Source organism: Hyaena hyaena, unplaced genomic scaffold (genome assembly GCF_003009895.1).
Source record: "Hyaena hyaena isolate Hyena2069 unplaced genomic scaffold, ASM300989v1 scaffold_489, whole genome shotgun sequence".
Taxonomy (NCBI): Eukaryota; Metazoa; Chordata; class Mammalia; order Carnivora; family Hyaenidae; genus Hyaena; species Hyaena hyaena.
Genome location: NW_024081120.1, coordinates 1,354,578 through 1,375,307, shown reverse-complemented (window position 1 = coordinate 1,375,307; position 20,730 = coordinate 1,354,578).

The window sequence follows — 20,730 nt, the reverse complement described above, 5'->3', positions numbered from 1 at the left end:
TTTTTTAACTCCAAATCCTTACAGTTTGACACTGTTTGGCACAAAGTAAACACTCTATACATGTTTGTTGAATTGACTTACACTGATTATCTGACTTCTAAGTCCTTGCACATAGGACATATTAGTAGTGATGTCTATATAATCCCCTAACATTAATTATAAAAAGTCATATTAATGCCTAGGCTCAAGCTGCAAGGTAAAACATGAGAAATATGTTCCAGATGAATATAAGAATGAGATGGACACTTTTGGTTTATTCCTAGAATCAAAGGACAAACACCTGTTTCTCATAAAGCTACAAAGATAGAATATACCATATTTAAATCCAGCTTCAAAAAGAATCTAGACACAAATTCTGGCTATATAGAGAAAAGAATACATTACAGTATTAAAAGAATGTATTCATTTATAACAATGATCTCTTTCACCTCAGTATGAAAAGAAACATATTTTTAAAACCCTATTCCAAACAGATGTGAAACAGAGAATGAAAGGCTGATGCTGTTCTGAATAGTAACTTTCACAAAATTTGTAATTCTATATAAAGCTAAATACATTTATGGTCAATGAGTACTAATAAACTTTTAAATGAGCACATCCTTCAAAATAAGAATATATATAGCTCACTCATTTTGTTTACATGACTTTTGTGGCCATTTTAACCAAGATCTTACAAGTTTCGTTTTGAAAATAACAGAAAAAAAAAAAAAAAAAAGGGTGCCTGGATGGCTCAGTTGGTTAAGCATCTGACTTTGGCTCAAGTCACAAGCTCACAGTTTGTAGGTTAGAGCCCCACATCAGGCTCTGTGCTGACAGCTCAGAGCCTGAAGCCTGCTTCAGATTCTGTGTCTCCTTCTCCCCCTACCCTTCCTCTGCTAATGATCCTAGTCTCTCAAATAAACCAATGTCAAAAAAAAAAAAAAAAGAAAAAAGAAAATAACAGAAATGGAAGGAATGATTTACAACTAAGGTGCCTTTTGATCCCAGGGGAAAGTTTTACCAAGGATATAAGCAGCACGCATTCCTCAGCTGCATTTCTGCAAGCCCTTGACAACTTAAGGGATGGTGGGAAGAGGTGACAAGCCAGTTTTCTGTAAAGTACATGGAAGGAATTAGTCTTGGCATGGTAAACCCTGCCTTTTGGATTATCAGACGCTTTATTTATAAAAAGAATATGGAAACATATGAACTACATGATAGTTCCATCTGTAGCATGCTCATGGTAAAAAGTATATATTGTAGGAATCAGATGAAACTGGTAATGGAAAGACTTGAAATGAAAAAATCCAACTTTTTTTCTCAGTAAATTTTGAGTATAAATTCTAATCATTTATAACTTCCCAGAAAATACCCTCCTCATAAGATTCCCTTATAAATCAAGGATTGGTGTCAAACCATGGCCAGTTCAAGTGTCCTTTGCTGTTATGGAGAAAAGGGGAGAAAATAGTATACATTTAATAAACAAAATGTTACTTGAGTCTGTCAAGGAATAGGTATAATTACAAGATAAATACTTGGTTGGGATTCTCTCTCTCTCTCTCTCTCAAAAATAAATAAACATTTTAACAAGAGTCACACATAAGTCAGTAGAACTGGCCTACAACTCAGTCTTAAGGACCATGAAGATATTCCTGGGGCACAATATCATTTCCATAGTTATATATATACAGAATTTATATGGGATTTATTTATATAGAATTTATATATATGGAATTTATTCATATCCATATATATGGAACAAATATTATAAAATAATAATAGCATAAGTCAACCCTTCTAAAAATGAAGCTCCTAAATGTGACACCTGGAAAAGATAGGAGAGGACTACACTATTTTTCATGACAAAAATGTCTTTTAAATAGGAATTAGAACAAAACCATGCCACAATAAACTGAATTACTTATTTTTATTCTACAGGGGATACCTGTTTGACCTCAAGAAATGTAATATCTCTTCTCCTATCACAACAGAATTTTTTACCTTGACATTCTAGATTTGGCAATAGAAAAAGACCGCTTTGCTAAAATGCAACAATACTACTGCAGAATTTAAGTGCAAAACTTCACTAATGTCTTTAAAATCTGACTGTAGGATTCTGGAATGATGATGTCATGCACTTTTTATTGAAGTATAGTTGCTATATCAGTGATGTCATATATTTCAATGAGAATTTCAGTTCTCCTCAGTAGAATTTTTAAAGAGATGGACACAGGTGATACAAGTTCTTGCCAAACAGTCAGTTGTTTGCCACTCAGACCATTTGCATTCATTGGAAGAGTACATTAGTAAAATTGGGACAAGAATTATTGTACTGAACTATTTTAATGAACTGGAATGTGGAATGAACAGTCTCCAACAAAGACACCAAAAACAATTAAAATCTGAGCTCCTCTATAAAAATTTCAGCTGTGAATACCAATGAAGGCTTTTGTACATACAATTTGAAAAATGGTTTTGCTCATTCCTAAAGGTTTGTAAGACTATTATGAGGGAAACTTGTAAGTAGTTATTCCCTAAGTTTAATGTATCCCTTGCCCCAGGTTTCTGGATTGTCTTTTCAGTAAGATAGTATTTGTAATTATTCAGATACATTTTGATAGGACAAAATGTCCAAATTTTCTTTTTCTGGGTGGGGGGAATAAATGTTTGAGAAGTTTTTGAAACAAATATTTTGTGAAAATTAATGACAGGCAGCAGTACTTCAGGAAGTTACAATAAAGTTTTTATAAGGGATTTATTTTTTTCAAAATAATAAAACTTGATCATATATGTAATAACTGGAAGAACTATTTTAAGTCTTGTCTTTTTATTTTTAAATTGATTTTTTTTTAATTTTATATTTAGAGAGACAGAGAGAATATGATCTGGGAAGAGGGCAGAGGGAGGCAGAGAGAATCCTAAGCTCACTCCATACTCAGTATTAACCCTGTCGCAGGGCTCAATCCTACAACCCTGGAATCATGACCTGAGCCAAAATCAAGAATCGGGGGCACCTGGGTGGCTCAGTGGGTTAAGCGTCTGACTTTGGCTCAGGTCATGATCTCACATTGTGGGTTCGAGCCCCGCGTTGGGCTCTGTGCTGACAGCCAGCTCAGAGCCTGGAGCCTGTTTCGGATTCTGTGTCTCCCTATCTCTCTGACCCTCCCCTGCTCATGCTGTCTCTCTCTCTCTCTCTCTCTCTCTCTCTCTGTCAGAAATAAATAAAACATTAAAAATGTTTAAAAAAATCAAGAATCGGATGCACAACCAACTTAGCCACCCAGGCTCCCTGGAAATTTATTTCAGAGAAGCAGATAGCTTCAGGAGAATCCTACAAGAGAAAAGATGCAACCCAACCAATCCAATGTTTTGAGTAATATAGTAACTACATAGCTATCTAAGTATGAAACATGATTTATTTGACTTAGTAGGGTTTTATGTAAAAAAAACAAATCTTTAAGGTCCCTGGATAGCTCAGTCAGTTAAGCATCAGACTCTTGCTTTTGGCTCAGCTCATGATCTCATGGTTTGTGAGTTTCAACCCCAGGTTGGGCTCTGGACTGACAGCATAGAGGCTGCTTAGTATTCTCTCTCTCTGCCCCTATCCTACTCACTTTCTATCTCTCTTTCTCAAAATAAATAGTGATCTTTTAAAAAATAAAGATAAAAAGGAAAACCCTCACTATGGTTTATGGACCACTTGTACATCTATTTAACAGAATATTTGTGTGTTATATAATACCAAGAACACATTATTCCAGAATTAATGTTCTTTTACGATCTTTCTCAGAAATCTCCTTGGTTATATCCATTCAACCTTACACCAAAAACATCTTCACTCTCAGAGGTCCATATGTGAACACTGCCATTGTCACACACATATGTACCAAGCCTCTGCTTTCCATATGTAGGAACCAGTATACATGTCCCGATTATAAAGCGTATCTCTGAAGCAAAGATAAAGGCAGAAGTAGGATTCCCATTTTGGAGTTGGTAGCCATTGGCAGAACAATGTAAAATCCTCCTTACCTAAATGCCTATTTACATAGCCACATTCCCCTAAAGCCCACCTACCTTGTCACTTACCATTGTTCAGTATCTCCAGCAAAGGCAATGATATTCTTTAAGCATTATTTAAAATTTATTGTGTCTGTGTGGCCTATCATAAAATGTTACATAATTTAAAAAAACATTAAAAAAGATAAAATACAAATTCAAAGCAAATTTTGTGGTTGTGGCAAAAAGCAATCCATATACAGCTCAAAAATACAAATGCATATGTATGACATCATACATAGCTAAAAATTAGTGATCATTTGGGGATACTGTTTTCAATGTGTTATTAGCAGAGCTACATTATTGGGTAGAAATAATAATTATATTAATAAATAAAATACAGATATTTGAGGACTTATTAGTCTAATTAGAAAAATCTATAGATAATGGAATACCAGGAAAAAATAGAAAAATGGAAAGGTATTTACTGGAAAGTAAATCAATACATAGATGACAAATAAAAACATTTAAAGTAAGTAACAAAACTCTGCTTACATTTTTTTTCAGGAAAATTAAACATATTATGTAATATTGCCTTTCTTCAATCTCATTTTTATTATAGTTTCATGTTTCCCTATACCTCCCCTGTTTTTGAAATTGTGAAAGATATCTTCTACCATATATCTCCCACTATCAATAAAACCAATTCAGCATCAACTAGAAAATAGTAATGATATATGCAAAGACCCTTTCATATGCCTCAATATACTTATGGAAAACTTTTCAAAATATCTTGAAAGGAGTGGTTTTCAGGCTTGGACAAGGTGGAAATGACTGTCTTAGCCTCTCTCAAATACAAAGGGAGAGGGATGAGAAGGGATGAGAATATCATAGAGCTTCTCTGATATTATATGATATTTGTTGGACCATAAGTCCAGTATTCTGAGTACACCAAATAGAGGAAGTAAAATGCAAACACAAGCAGAGAATAGCAAACATTGATTTTTAAAAATCAGATACATACATATATACATACCTATTAGGGTAGTATTTCTATTTTGGTGAACGCCTGGAGAATTACTGCTTGACTTAGGACAGTAGGCAAGAAATCAAGGAGGGAACATGGTGCTTAATAAACCACAAAATATTCTTTCAGTATATTATGACTAAGAGAAGATAATTCCAGTAGCTTTATTAGGATCCCTATTTGTTTTCATAAGAGCATTTATTAATATTCTACGGCAGATGAGTGTACCTAAAAAGTAGATAATTTAACTTTCCACTTAAAGGACACTGATCCTTGTATTCTGATTACTGACACTAGTGGACTCCAACTAGGAATTGTTTTTTGCAAGGATGAGAGTCCAATGCCACCCTAAGGAGCAACCTACTAATATGAAGTAAATCTCCTCAGTGCTAAGGAAATATGTTGAAAAACTAATAATCTCCCAAAAATGTAATGTGCTGCCTTAGAAAGGTTTTTTGAACTCCAAGGTGAAATTAGGTGGGTGGAACAAACAGACATAAGGTTAATAGAAATTGTTGAAAGGTCATAACACTGAAGGCAGACTGAATTCCAGATGTAAAGGTGACTAAACATTGTAGAGGTAAATTTTAATTCCCACCAACTATTTTAGAGGTCATTAATGATTGGCATGAAATACTTCAAGAGGCATAATTTGTTGTGCCTCCTTCCATAGTAGTGTATTTAAATTCTTTCAGTTCCAGGTAATTGTATACAATTATTTTTGATCTCCAGTCCTATGTATGAAGAAAAGAGGTGATGTTTAATTAATTAGCTGTTGTAGAAATGATGCTAGAGGGCATGTTGGTGACATTTAAATGAGTACATCTCTTAAAAAGTAAAAACGAGAAAGCATATGGAGACTTCCACTATAAAAGGCTAAAAAAGAATGAGACATAAGAGGAGGTGTTGTTTTAGGTCATTCCAAAAAAGTAAAGAGCCGAACATAGATTACTCTGAGCACCACACCAAAATAGAATCATTTAAGGCATGGAGAATCTTTTTAAATTAAGAAAAAGGAAAACGCTGTTATATATCCCTCATTGCCAGATAAGAAGATAAAAGAGCTAAAAGTAATATTGAAAGAAAGTTGTTCATTAGTTTTGTGGGTTGTTTCCTTTGATGGACGAATGGATCAAGAAGATGTGGTTTATCTATACTATGGAATACTCCATGGCAATGAGAAAGAATGAAATCTGGCCATGTGTAGCAACATGGATGGACCTTGAGGGTGTTAGGCTGAGTGAAATAAGGCAGAGAAGGACTAATATCATATGTTTGCACGTATAGGAGGATTAGGAGGAACTTGACGGAGGACCATGGGGGAGAAGAAGGGGAGGAACGGTGGGGGAGAGGGAGAGAGGGAAACCATGAGAGACTCTTGAATGCTGAGAACAAACTGAGGACTCATGGGTGTGGGGGAGGGGAAGGGGGGAGATGGGCACGGGGGAGGGCACTTGTGGGGATGAGCACTGGGTGTTATATGGAAGCCAACTTGACAATAAACTATTTGTAAAAGAAAATACAAAAAAAAAAAAAAGAAAGTTGTTCATTCTTCAACTCAAAGTGTTGCATTTCAAAATTAGATCTATGTCTTGTAATTTTCCCCTACTTTATGTTGTTTGGTTCATCTAAATATATTTGTTAAGGAAATCATAGCTGATTTTTATTAAATATTTTAGTACAGATTTTCCCAAGAATATTACGGGAATTTATATTTCCCAAGCAAATATGTGTTACCTCAGATTACTCGATGACTGGAGACAGCTATTTTATTTTTTAATTTTTTTTTGACAGAGAGAGACAGAGACAGAGACAGAGAGACAGAGCTTGAGCAGGGAAGGGACAGAGAGAGCAGGAGACACAAAAACTGAAGCAGGCTCCAGGCTCTGAGCTGCCAGTACAGAGCCCAATGTGAGGCTTGAACCCACAAATCTTAAGTTGGACATTTAACTTACTGAGCCACCTTGGTGCCCTGAGGAAAGAACTGTTTTAAAGTAAAAAATAATTTTCAAAGTAGTCCTTTGGAAATAGACTCCATATTTTAGAATTACCCAAACACTATAATGTCCATTTTCCCCAAGAATAAATCGATTAGTTTGACAGGCTTTATATTGCTGTAAAAAAAAAAAAAAAAAAAAACCTTCAGTGGCTTAAGACCAAATAATACTTCCTATTCTAAATTGGCTATCTTACAATAGTGAATCTGGGATCCAGGATGATATACTCTTATGGCACCATTATTTCAACTTAACACCTCCTGTGGAGAGGCACAGAGGCTAGAAAACCACGCAGAAGCTTTTCACCTTCCAGCCCAGAAGTGATCAATTTCACTTCTACTTTTCCTTAGCTAGAAATAACTTCATGACCCCACCGCACTGTAACATGTAGGGAACATACAATCTTCTTCATGCTTGATAGTGAAAGATGTTGATGTGCACTAGGAACCTTTCTCACACTATCCTCATGATTCCCAATAATCTACTATCCCAGCAAGAAGCAATGCAAGGTCTAAAACAAAGTCTCAGAATTTTAAACAGTACCAGTTTTTAAAAAGAAAAAAATTAAGTAAAAGAAACACAATTAAACAGAATATATAAAATGATGGTCCCTGAAGTCAGGGTCACTTCATATTGTTTGTATATCACCCAATCTCTACCAGAGTGTGTGCATAAATAAGTTACTCAATAAATTGTGAGAGGATGGATAGAGAAATGAATTGGCACAGTGTGAGTCCTTCTTTTGTTCTCTGAACATATAATTTATGTTCATATTATGATAATTCATATCTGTATAACTTACTAACAGTAAACAATTATAGTAACTGTATATTGCTTTAAAATTTAGAGTATTTTGATATACTAATTCAAACTTATGAGCTAGGCCTATGTGTGTGTATTGCTCCCTTCAGTTTTCACATACAACCTAACAACCTTACAAAGCATACAATATTTTAACACCAAACATTTAAATTTCAAGCAGGTAGTACTTTACAATATCAAGATATTTTGGCATATTTCCAAGAAATATTTAAAACGCTTTATATTGAAGACAGCATTCAATTTTTGGAAGACTCAATATTCCATTTGAATAATTTATATTACTTGAAAGAAATTCCATGACTAATGTTAAGCATATGAGTGTAATTTACAAGTTGTCTATAATACTGTTACAAACATTCAGGATGGCCAAATTTACATAAAATTTGCATTTAAAAACTTAGAACATGAATGAGAGAATAAAGTATCCATTAATCACCATTGTCCAAATGTAGAAAGATTATGTGTGTTTCCAAAGATTCTGTTTTTCTTACTAAGGACACAGGTATATGTATGTGTATTCCTATCATGTTTATAATAGATTTCTATCACATATATGTATAATATGATAGATAAAGCTATGTATATACAACACAAAAGATATATAAGTTATATATATCTTTGTTATATAAGTTATTTTATATCTTTTATAAAAGATACATACACATACAATTTGGGCAGTCTGTTTTCCCAATTTTTCCCCCTTCGATTTACACTAAGCAAGCTTTTAAATTAGACAGAGAAAGGCAAATATCACATGACTTCACTCATGTGGAATTTCAGATACAAAACAGATGAACATGCAGGATGGAAGGCAAAAGTAATATAAAAACAGGGAGGAGGACAAAACATAAGAGACTCTTAAATACAGAGAACAAACTGAGAGTTGCTGGAGGGGTTGTGATGGGGAAGGATAAATGGGCAGGGGGCTTTAAGGAAGATACTTCTTAGGATGAGCATTGGGTGTTATACACAGGGAATGAATCACTGGACTCTACTGAAATCATTGTTGCACTGTAAGGTAACTAAACTGGATATAAATTTAAAAATAAAAATAATAGTAAAAAATAAAAAAAATAATAAACTAAGCAAGCTTTCATCTTCTCAAATAACTGTAAAAGTACAAAGATTAAAATTTCATTTTAACCTCTTATGTATCAACTTTCTTAAGGACTGCAGATCAGGGTTATAACTCCAATACATATAGAATTAAGTTTTATTGAAAGCTTACTGGGAAATGTTTTCTTTAGGAAGGCATATCAATGGAATTTTTGAAAATCTAGGAATAAATTGAAATCTCAGTATCTTAATTTACTAAGTGATTGCACATGAACTAGTTAACCTCTCTAACCATTAGTATTCTTAGCTCTAAAACGGTGGCCAAAACACATAACTCACAATATGATTGGAAGGTTTAAATGAGACTGCATAGAAAAACTGCCTAGCCTGGCACCTTATATAGAGTGAATGTTTAAAAATATGACTTGCCTTCAACTGTACATAATTGTGCATATGTTATTATTCTGACCTCTTAAAATGTTGAAACTCCAGGTGCAGAAAATAAAACTTATGAATTGGAACAGATTGCTGCAATTGCACACACAGATACAATATTCAGTGAATTGTAAGAATTAAAACACATTATCTTATGTAAGTGAAAAAGCACTGCAATAAGATTTTCTGTAAATATTTTCAACTTCAAAGTAGGCAATGTTAGCTCTTCATATAAAGGTGAATTTTATTGCTGACATTTAGTTCCAGACTAAATATTATTTTTGTAGCTTGAGAGCGATATCATAATTGAATGGTATATATTTTAATTTATTTACTTTGTAATAGTTTGGGGCGCCGGGGTGGCTCTGTCAGTTAAGCGTCCAACTTCAGCTCAGCTCATGATCTCACGGTTCGGAGTTCGAGCCCTGTGTTGGGCTCTGTGCTGACAGCTCGGAGCCTGGAGCCTGTTTCAGATTCTGTGTCTCCCTCTCTTTCTCTGCCTCTCCCTGGCTTGCACTCGCTCTCTTGCTCTCTCTCAAAAATAAGTAAGATGTTAAAAAAAATAAAGATGGATGAAAACCCAGAAGATAAGTAATTGTGATGATCAGAATTGGAAGAACACACTGCCAATTTAAATGAGGAAAGAAAGTGGGATTAAGAAGAGGTCCAATCACACTAATAAAAGTAAGAAAAGGTTTCAGGGTTGGAAAATAATACAGGAACTCTGGGATTTGTAATGATGAACATAGGGCTATAATTTTTTTTTTTCTGTGAGATCCACTAAGTGTCTCCTCCTCCCCAGCAAATGCTTAAGCACTGCTTTCCATTTGCACAAATTACTGAAGGCATGGGAGGCTAACCCTCATTGGATAGTGGCTGAGAATGCAATCAGGACTTTAAAAAACTGCTAAGGAAGCATACAAACTTCAAATTTCTATTGCTTCTATTTATGGCTAAATATGGAACCCTGAGTTTATGGTTGTGAGTAGATGGTTTTCTATTTGTTTGGGAACAATTTCTTCACATCCCTATCCAAAGGTAATGCAAAATCCTACTCACGCCTAATAAAAGTCTGCACAATAAAGAGAAACTGGTCTTTTTAATAGGCTGGGTACAATGTTTGCAGACAATAATAATATTAATATACTCTACATTTATCTGACTGGACTTAAATATAATGAACACCAAAGTGGATTCTGCCGGGAGGGTATGAGCGCCTACACACTACAATGGTGCCCGCTGCTGAGACTGACATTGCCATCCTCTTTGGAAATGCATATTTGGAGGTTTCAGGAGCAGTAAGCTTAAGTTTCCTTTTTTATGCTATATATATATATATATTTTTTTTTTTTAGCTTAACCTCAAGTCTTCAGTAATAATTGTTAAACAATTTACTATCAACTTTGATGCTGTTTGGCATGAGTTGTAGACTGGGAGAGCCTGAAGTTGCACAGAAAAGTCATGAGAAGATGGCCTTAGAAGGTACTAGTTGAGAAACCATGAGAAGTATTTGGGAACCAGAGGTCACATACAACAAAAACACATGCTGAATTCTCAACACGCCCCTGTTCTAACCGAGTTGTAAACAGTTACTAGTGCAGAACGGTGTATAAGACTGTACTCCTGCAATCTGCCAAGGTGGGATCTCATATTGCTCATAACTGGGTAGTATAGAAAAGGTGGCCCTAGAAATATTTTTTTCAAAAACTGGGACTCCTGGGTTACACAAGAATAAAATTACAAGATGGAGTGTTTAGGAATTAAAGAAGAGAATATGAGTTTAAATGTTTATAATGTTGCAAAGATTCAGAGCATAGGAAGATCACAGTATATGAATTGGAATGTTATCAAACTCTCAATAATATTAGGAGGAAAATAAAAGGACTGGGTAGGTTCTAAGACAAATAAAAATCTTTTGTTTGTAAAAATACAATAAAAATATTCAGCCTTAGCATTACATCTATTAAAACCAACAATATATGTTTCCTATGTGTACGAAGTATGTACCAGGCAAATGCCAAAAGAAATTTAAAGAATTTCCATGTGAAAATTAGCGATGCCTTCAGGGTGTTTCTACTTTTATATTACATAAGCTACAGTACCCACATTGTAAGAATAATTTTTTTTTAAATCTAGTCATCATACTCAGCCCCCATGGTTTTTATCCAAGATGCAACTATTTCCATTGATATTAAAAGAAAAATTTTCCAATCGACACTTTCTACATCTTACCTGAATAATCTTTTCTATCTCAGACTCTTTCTGTGGTAGATTTTGTTTCCTTAAGGAGCAAATACCCCCTTTCTCTGGGGTATTTTCCTGATCCACAAAGCTGACCCTTGCAAGTAGTGTCTGGACTTACCAGATCCTCCTACATGGGTGAGATATAACTGATCTTGTTCTACTGTCCTTTTGAGATTCAGCCTCAGGTGGTGGAAATGAGGGAAGAACTAAGGAAATTGATTAAGGCCGAAAGAGGAAAAGAAACATCCTCCAAGGATTTGTGGCAATGATACATTTAAAAAAAAATGTCTTACCAGATATTTGAAGTCACCAGATGATCCAGGAGTTCAAGCCTAAAAAAAATTATAGAAAGATGGGAGGGGGGCGAGAAGGAGATGTTTTAGTGTCCTGTTTTTCTTTTTTTAAATACAATGAAATTTGATAATTCTAACAAATCATTACAAATATTGCAGACTGATGAGTAAACTTTAAGAAATCATTTTCCAAGGTGAAAAAAATGTTTTTCATTTAATGTGTTTATTTGATTTCCTATTGTGTTATTAAAACAAAGAAAGGGAGTAGTCTTGCTCCTAAAACCAAATTTCCAATTATTCAGGTGACCATAATAGTTATTCAGTTTTATTCTTTAAGTTCTCAATGGAAGGAGGAATATGATTATTAAATATACTTGAAATTCTCTATTTACCTCTTGCATTTAATTTTCCTGTGGGTGAGAGAAACAAAAGCTTCTGTTTAAAAAGCTTTTCCAATTTTTCTGCCTTTGCTGGCTATCAGGCTGCAATTAGTTTGGGCTTTGATTCATTTTTGAAAAGTAAATCCATGGAAGATATTATAATGATAAAAATAAAAGAGTTTTAATTTCCAAATTATATCAAAATGCACCTTCTATTTTTAAAAGGTTTTTGAAGTTGAAATGAAAGGCAATATCTGAACAGCAGAAATCCCCAAGAGAAGACCTAGCACCTGCCATGGGCTGCAAAGGTTTTATAAATGTTGTCTTGTGTAAAGGCAATGCAAACATTGTGAGGCCTTTTGTAAATATACCTGCCTTTCTCTGTGTTTGAGCAGAAATATTGAACTTCTAACCATTATTATTATTATAAAATAAAGGGTTTTTTTTAAACATTTGATGATCACCTTTTCTTTTTGCCTTAGGAATCAAGTTTGAAATTACATATTGTATGACTATTGAAACACATATCTTTCTTTGAAAGAGAATGAAAGACACAATAAATGTGAAAAAGAATTGACACTATGAGTCTAGGGTTTTATGTGCATATGGGTATGTGTTTGCCCTTATTCTCAGAACATCTAAATTAGATTCTCTGATCAGAATTAGAGCCATATGCTTGATCCTAATTGGTAACAAATCACCCAGAATAAATCCATCAAAAATTTCTTCTCTAGGACCTAGAATTAGTTGAGAAGACCAGTGCTTCACTTAAAAGGAACAGATAATAGATTTTGTTGTATTATGAGAGAGTTATTTGAATTCCCTAGCCTATTTTCACAAGTGTAAAGTGAAGGTTCTATCTCTTGGAACTTTCTGTTCTAGAATCTAAGTTCCAAGCATAGGAGCCATAGAGAACATCTGGTATATTTTCATTCCATTTAATATTTTAAGTTATTTAATTATCAGTTGAAAATCACACAAGAAACTTGCAAAAGTACAAAAGTATAAAGTTTAGTAAATAATCACAAAGCTACACATTCATGTAATCACCACACAGATCAATAACTAGAACATGACTAACACTTAGAAGCCCACAGCTTTTTGTTAGTGTGTATATGTATATGCACACTTATATACACACCACATACACAGATGCAGAGCATATATATGTATATATAACATATATATGTATATATAACATACACATATGCACACAGCATACACACACTTATATACACATATCACACATGCATACACAATTTGAAATCTCTTAATTGGGTTGTGCTAAAGCATAGGTTGTGCTAAAGCATAGGTTCAAATGAATATACAAATTATCTAAGGCAACACAGATGCATGTGGGGATTTCTGGGAATGCAGAAGTGTTTTATGTATTCTAGGTATGAGCACTTTCCTGGTTATATGTAGTGAAACTATATTTCCCACTCATGGCTTATCCTAATAATTATTGTGACTTTTGTTGAACATTAAGTCTGAATTTTACTACAAATTTATTTATCTATTTTTTAATGTTTACTTATTTTTGAAAAAGAGAGAGAGAAAGAGTATAAGTGAGGGAGGGGCACGGAGACAGGGAGACAGAATTTGAAGTGGGCTCCAGGCTCTGAGCTGTCAGCAGAGAACCCGATGCAGGGCTCAAACCCATGAGCCATGAGATCATGAACTGAGCCAAAGTCAGACAGTTAACCAACTGAGCCACATAGGCACCCCTGAATTTTACTACAAATTTAAGATTTTTAAATTTTTTTGTCTTGTTTATTACACAAAGTTCATATATATTCTATATTTTCTCCTAAAATCTTTGTTATGTTGTGATTCTTTTACCTTTCACATATAATCAAAGAACTTATATGAAATCAATATTTGTTTAATGTGACTTGGGGAAAATTTTATTATTTTACAAATTGGCCCAAAAAATTTATTGAAGGTATCTTAACTTTACTTACTCCTCTACAATGCTAGTTTTGTCAAAAATGCCCAAAGATGCTTGGCTTTGTGTCTATATGTCAGTGTATTGCATTTAACTATTTGTCTATACCACACTGTCTCACATAAGATAACTTTATAATATACCTTGGTATCTGGTAGAGCAGGCCCTTCTACCTTTCCTTAAGTGTTGGCTAGCCTTGCTTTAATATAATTCGTGTAACATACAAGTCACTATCTTAAATTGTACAGCTTAGTGGTTTGTGATCTGTTGACAATATCAAGCAAGCATCATGAACAATTCCAGTACATTTCCAGTGCCTTCAAAGGAATCCCTATCAACAACTTACCTCTGTTCTTCCTTACTCTATTCCCCAGGCAATCTCTAATCTGGCTTTATGGATTTGCCTATTTTGGATATTTCATACAAATGAAATCATACAATAGTGGAAATTTTTGTCTAGCATATTTCACTTAGCATAATGTTTTCAAAGACCATTTGTGTTGTAGTACATAGCAGTATTCCCCACTTTTGTATCACTTAATAATATTCCACTGAATGGCTATGGCATATTTTGTTATTCATTCATTAGCAGAGGGATATTTTGGCTGCTTTCACTTTTTTTTAAATGTTTTGTTTATTTCTGAAAGAGAGAGAGAGGGCGTGAGTAGGAGAGGGTCAGAGAGAGAGGGAGACACAGAATCTGAAACAAGCTCCAGGCTCTGAGCTAGCTGCCAGCACAGAGCCCAATGTGGGGCTCGAACCCATGTCCCAGGAGATCATGACCTGAGCCGAAGTCAGAGGCTTAACCGACTGAGCCACCCATGCGCCCCTGCTTTCACTTTCTGACTAGTAATAATAATGCTATAATAAATATTTGTGTACAAGTTATTGTGTAAAAATATGTTTCAGTCCTCTTGGGGATATATTTAGGAGTGGAGTTTCTGGGCCGTATGATAATTCTATGATTAACTGTTTGAGAAACTGCTCAATTGTTTTCCACACTGGGGACACCAATTTACATTATACCAGCAATTCATGACAGTTACAATTTCTCCACCTACAGTTCAATGCTTACTATTTTCCACTAAAAAATAAATGACCATTATAGACTATGAGGGTATTTCTGTCTCACTGTGGTTTTGATTTGCATTTCCCTAATGACTAATGATGTTGATTTTTGTTTAATGTGGTTACTGATGATTTGTATAACTTTGGAGAAATGACTATTCAAATTCTTTGTCCACTTTTTAATTTGGGTGTTTGTCTTTTTATTGTTTCATACTCACTACTTTACATTCTAGATATTCTTTACCAGGTATGTGATTTGAGAACATATTCACCCATTCTATGGATTGCCTCTTCATTACATTTCCTTATTTATCATAATAAGTAAAATTTTCTACGTGGACGTTTTTTACCTTTCAATAGATACATTTCTGGGGCACCTGGGTGGCTCAGTGGTTAAGTGACCAGCTTCGGCTCAGGTCATGATCTCACGGTTTGTGGGTTCGAGCCCTACCTCGGGCTCTGTGCTGACAGCTAGCTCAGAACCTGAAGCCTGTTTTGGATTCTTTATCTCTCTCTCTCTCTGACCCTTCTCACGCTATCTCTCTCTCTCTCTCAGAAATAAATAAAACTTTAAAGAAAATAGACGCATTTCTATTTGATTTTTTAAAGTTTTTATTTAAATTCCAGTTACTTAACATACATTATAATACTAGTTTCATGTGCACAATACAGTGATCGATTCCATACTGTACCTAGTGCTCAACACAATGAATGTACCCCTTAAGCCCAATCACCTATTTAACCCCACTCACCTGATCCTTGGTAACTATCAGTTTGTTTTCTATAGTTAAAAGTCTGTTTCTTGGTTTTCCTCTCTCCTTTCCCCCCCCTTTATTTGTTTCATTAAATTCCACATATGAATGAAATAATATGGCATTTGTCTTCCTCTTACTTTTCTTGCTTAGCATAATATTTTTTTTTTGCTTAGTATAATAGCTCCATTCACATCATTACACTTGGCAAAATTTCTTTTTTTACGGCTGAGTAATATTCTGTTGTATGTGTTGTTGTATACACACACACACACACACGTACACACACACACACCACATCTTTATCCATTCTTCAGTCAATGGGTACTTGGGCTGTTTCCATAATTTGGCTATTGCTGACAATGCTACAGGTACATATATCCCTTTGAATTAGTATTTTTATGTTCTTTGGGTAAATACTTAGTCTTGCAATTTCTGAATCATAGAACAGTTCTAGTTTTAACTTCTTGAGGAACCCCGATACTGTTTTCCAGAGTGGCTGCACCAGTTTGCATTTCCACAAAGCAGGTGTCTTTCTAAGTATTTTTTATTTTCACTAATTTTTAGTGGTTAATATTTCCTATAACATGAAAGTAACTGAAAAATATTTAAAATAAAGAGGTTTTAAGTTTCTTTTTTTAAAGTTTATTTATTTTGAGAGAAAGAAAGTGTGTGCAAGTAGGGGATGGTCAGAGAAAGAGAGAGTGAGAGAAAATCCCAAGCAGGCTGAGTGCTGTCAGTGCAGAGCCTGAGGTAGGGCTCAGTCCTACTAACCAGAAGATCATGGCCTGAACTGAAATCAAGAGTTGGACATTTAAGTCACTGAGCCACCCAAGTATCCCTAAAACACTTCAAATTTCAATATTTTAAGAATGTCAGTCAGGATTTATTATAATTTTGCTTTACTGGTATTGCCTATTTGATATTTTATGTTATTAGATGTGGCACTTTTATTTGCTAGTCATCATTTGTTTAAAGAAATGCAATTAATTTTTAACTGACTTTGTAGTGAGAAACCTTGGTGGAATCATACATTCAAAATGACAATTCATCTCTATGTTCTTTTCAATTTATTATCTGCACTGTCACATATGCAAATGATGTGAGTTTCATATGTTCCTTTTAAATCCTTGAAATGTAAAACCTGTGTTTATATGAATTCATCTATGTTTGCAGGTGTGCATGTATGTACGTGTATGTTTTGCATTTATACACTTTCTGGAACTACCAGGACACCAGTGAATAGAAGTTTTACTGGGTATCCATCTCTTGATCTCAAGGGGAACCTCTTACTATTTAGTCAAGCATATCCCTTAGACGTTAGGTAGATATACTTTATCATATTGAGAAAGGTTCCTTCTGCATCTATTTACTAAGAGTTTTAGTTATATAGGTTTTTGATTATTCATTACATTACTTTAAGATTTAATAATCCTATATTTAACACAATTTATTCATGGCTAATATTTAATAGATATATAATAAATAACTTAATTATTATTTACAAATTAATCCTATATAATACAGGATTATTTAGATTGTCTTATTCTTTATTTGTCAGTTTTAAAATGTATTAACTAAATTTTTACTGCATTCAAAATTTTAATTTTTTAAAAGTAATTTTGAACAGTTTCTCAAAACCTTTTTAATATCTTCAGGATTTATAGAGATTTGATTTTTTATTCCAACTGTAAGTTATTTTTGACACCTCTCATTTTTTTTTTACCTTGGTCAGTCACATCAATATCTCCCACTTTTATCAGTTAATTCAAAGAACCAATTTTGGTGTGTTGATCTTCTCTATTGTATGCTTGGTACAATATACATAGTAATATTTTTCATGCTCTTACCTCCTGATTTTCATTATTTCTCCTCTTCATCTGTATGTGGGTTAAATGTGCTGTTTGCTCCCAACTTCTGGAGATATATGCTTAAAACTGAAATTCTGCCTTATTCTTTTCTTATATATGTATTTAAAATATATTTTCATCTAACATTGACTTCAGTTTTCTTGTATAGCATTTTACCTTTTATTCACTTACAAATGTCTTGAAGTTGTTTTTGTTGTTTTGTTTTTGTTTTTTGTCTTTTTTTAATTCACGAGATATTCCAAAATTATTCCTTTTAATATTCCTCATATCTGGAGATCTTCTAGTTCAAATTAGTTTGTGCGTACAACATTTATGTACTGAAACTTGCTTTACAATTCAGCATTGGTCAGCTTTTATAAATGTTCTGTGTGATTCTGAAAACAATATATATCCTTCAACTGTGTTCATAGCTCTATAGACATAACTTATATTAAATATGTTAATCATACTGGAAGATAAATGCTATAATTTCCCAACATAATTTAGAATTTTATTTTTCCCTTTTACACCGATAATTATTTGTATTGCAAAATAAATTTATACATTAAGAAACTCATACAAATTTACATATTTTATACCCTTCTGTTCAAGAGAAACTTGTGAAGTAGTTCCATTTTGCCTCCAATACTAAATTTATTTTGTTGGAAATTAATAGAAATCTGACAACATTTACATGGATTTTTCTCAACAAAGGGCAAATAACTTTTGTAGAAAGAAATGGATGTTAATGTTAATACACTGAGGGTCAACTCAGTGGTGAAAGTTGTCAGCTCTTCTGGGGAGACTCAAAGGAGGTTTTAACTGGGGTGAATATATATTCCAAATAAGAAACAGTATACTTAACAATACAGGTACAAACATAGTGTATATAATGTCTTTCTATATAGCTGAACTCTAAGTTATATGACAGAACAAAAATGACCAATATTTGAAGACATACTTAAAGACCAAAATTGAAGGGTTTGATAACAGCAAGACTTTGAAGGTAAGGAGAGAATATTTTGTAATAGGGAAATGATGCCTTTAATTAACTAAACTGAAGCAGTCTGAACAGGTAGTAAAAGAAATGGAAAGTAAACTTATAATGTATTGACTTTTACAATCTTTTAACTTCTCTAGGCAGTAATTTTAGTAACCAACTATCTATACATATTTGGAGTTCAAAAGAAAGTTATAACCTGGAGATACAGATTGGGAATTTATCAGTGTTTTAGTGACATAAAACATGAGAGATAAGGAGGACACAAAAATATGATCAATAATGGATGCTTAGGAGAAAATTAACACTTCTGGATGAGGCAGCAAAAATGCAATATGCAAAATTGGCTGAAAATTTAAGAGATGTAAGATCAAGGAGCCAAGAACAAGAGGTCAGAAATGTAAAATGTTCTTCAGAGTGTTCCAAGGTGATCAAACAGAAATTTGGCCTTTATTATTGCTCTAGTAAGAGACATAATGTTGAGATCAGAAGCTTAACATTTTGGATGATGAATAGTAATTCAAAGATATATAGTTAATTGAATATAGTGAAGCGAATACACACACACACACACACACACACACACACACTGAATTTTAATAAAGAAGGAAAGAAAAGGGCAGAAGCAAGATTTGTATGTGGTGCTGGAGTTAAAGAAATGTAGCCCTTATTTATATACAGTTTTCTTAAACATTTTAGATCAAAGAACCATAATCTTAGTCAGTGTTAAAAAAATATGGCAGACACTCAAGAACCATTCCTCCTTTTCTCACATAAATAGGTACCATAAGCTATTTAAGCTTTTCACATTTAAGCTCTTGGGTTTCTATCCGGATTTATCTCTTAAAGAGTGTCAACTGTTTTCACTCTTACTAGCTTTTTCTGATCAAAGTATGTACTTCAAATAATGTTCACTGGTGCCTGTGGGATTATATTCAACCACATTTGATAAAATGTAATTTATTTTTATGTTACACATACTCATTACACTGGTATACAGAGACACAGAATCAATTCTATTCTTACTATTCCTTTAGTTTCTTCCTGATAATTGTTGAGTACAATTAGACCTTTTTCTAATTCATCCGATTTTTCCAAGTGATGTCCATTTTTATCCATTTTACTGAAATAATTTGTCTTTTCCTTTCTGTTAAGCTCTTTAGGATACTGTTCCTATTTATGTTTCTCTCTGCGCCCTCTCTGCATAGACTGATGTTCATAGAACTTCTGAGGGTGTTTGTTAATTGAACAAATAAGTATGAATAAAAAACCTGAATGCATGCATGAATAAAACCACTTTATGTAAGTGGAAACTCACCTGCTGAATGCCTGCTTCAGATCCTTAAGAGGGAATCAGCCATGCTAATGGGCCAGACTATGCTTTCTGACCTCACTGCTCTTGAGTTTTATTAATTTAGATAATTTGCCTAAACTTCAGTTACCTTATCGATAAACAGATCTTAAAATGCAGTTCCTACAGGTTTGTTATAAGAACTAAAGAAGTTGTTTCTATAAAGATACCTAGAACAATGCTTATGCCTTAGTGAGGGCTCATATGTTTGGATAAACCTTGATCTGAGAAGAGGTATGACCGTCCTAAGAGCTCATTTGTTTGGTACCATAACCAACAATCAATTCCATGGCACCATTTGCATAGTCAGCTCTCAGAGTTTACATCCTCTTCCGTTTCCAAAATCATGACCTTTAACTGAAAGAAGAGATTAAAACATCACACTCGCTATTGTTTACCTTAAGTCTTTTTTTTAAAATATTTTTATTTATTTCTAGGAGAGAGAGAGAGAGAGAAACAGCGTGAGCAGGGGAGGGTCAGAGAGAGAGGGAGACACAGACTCTGAAACAAGCTCCAGGCTCTGCGCTGGCAG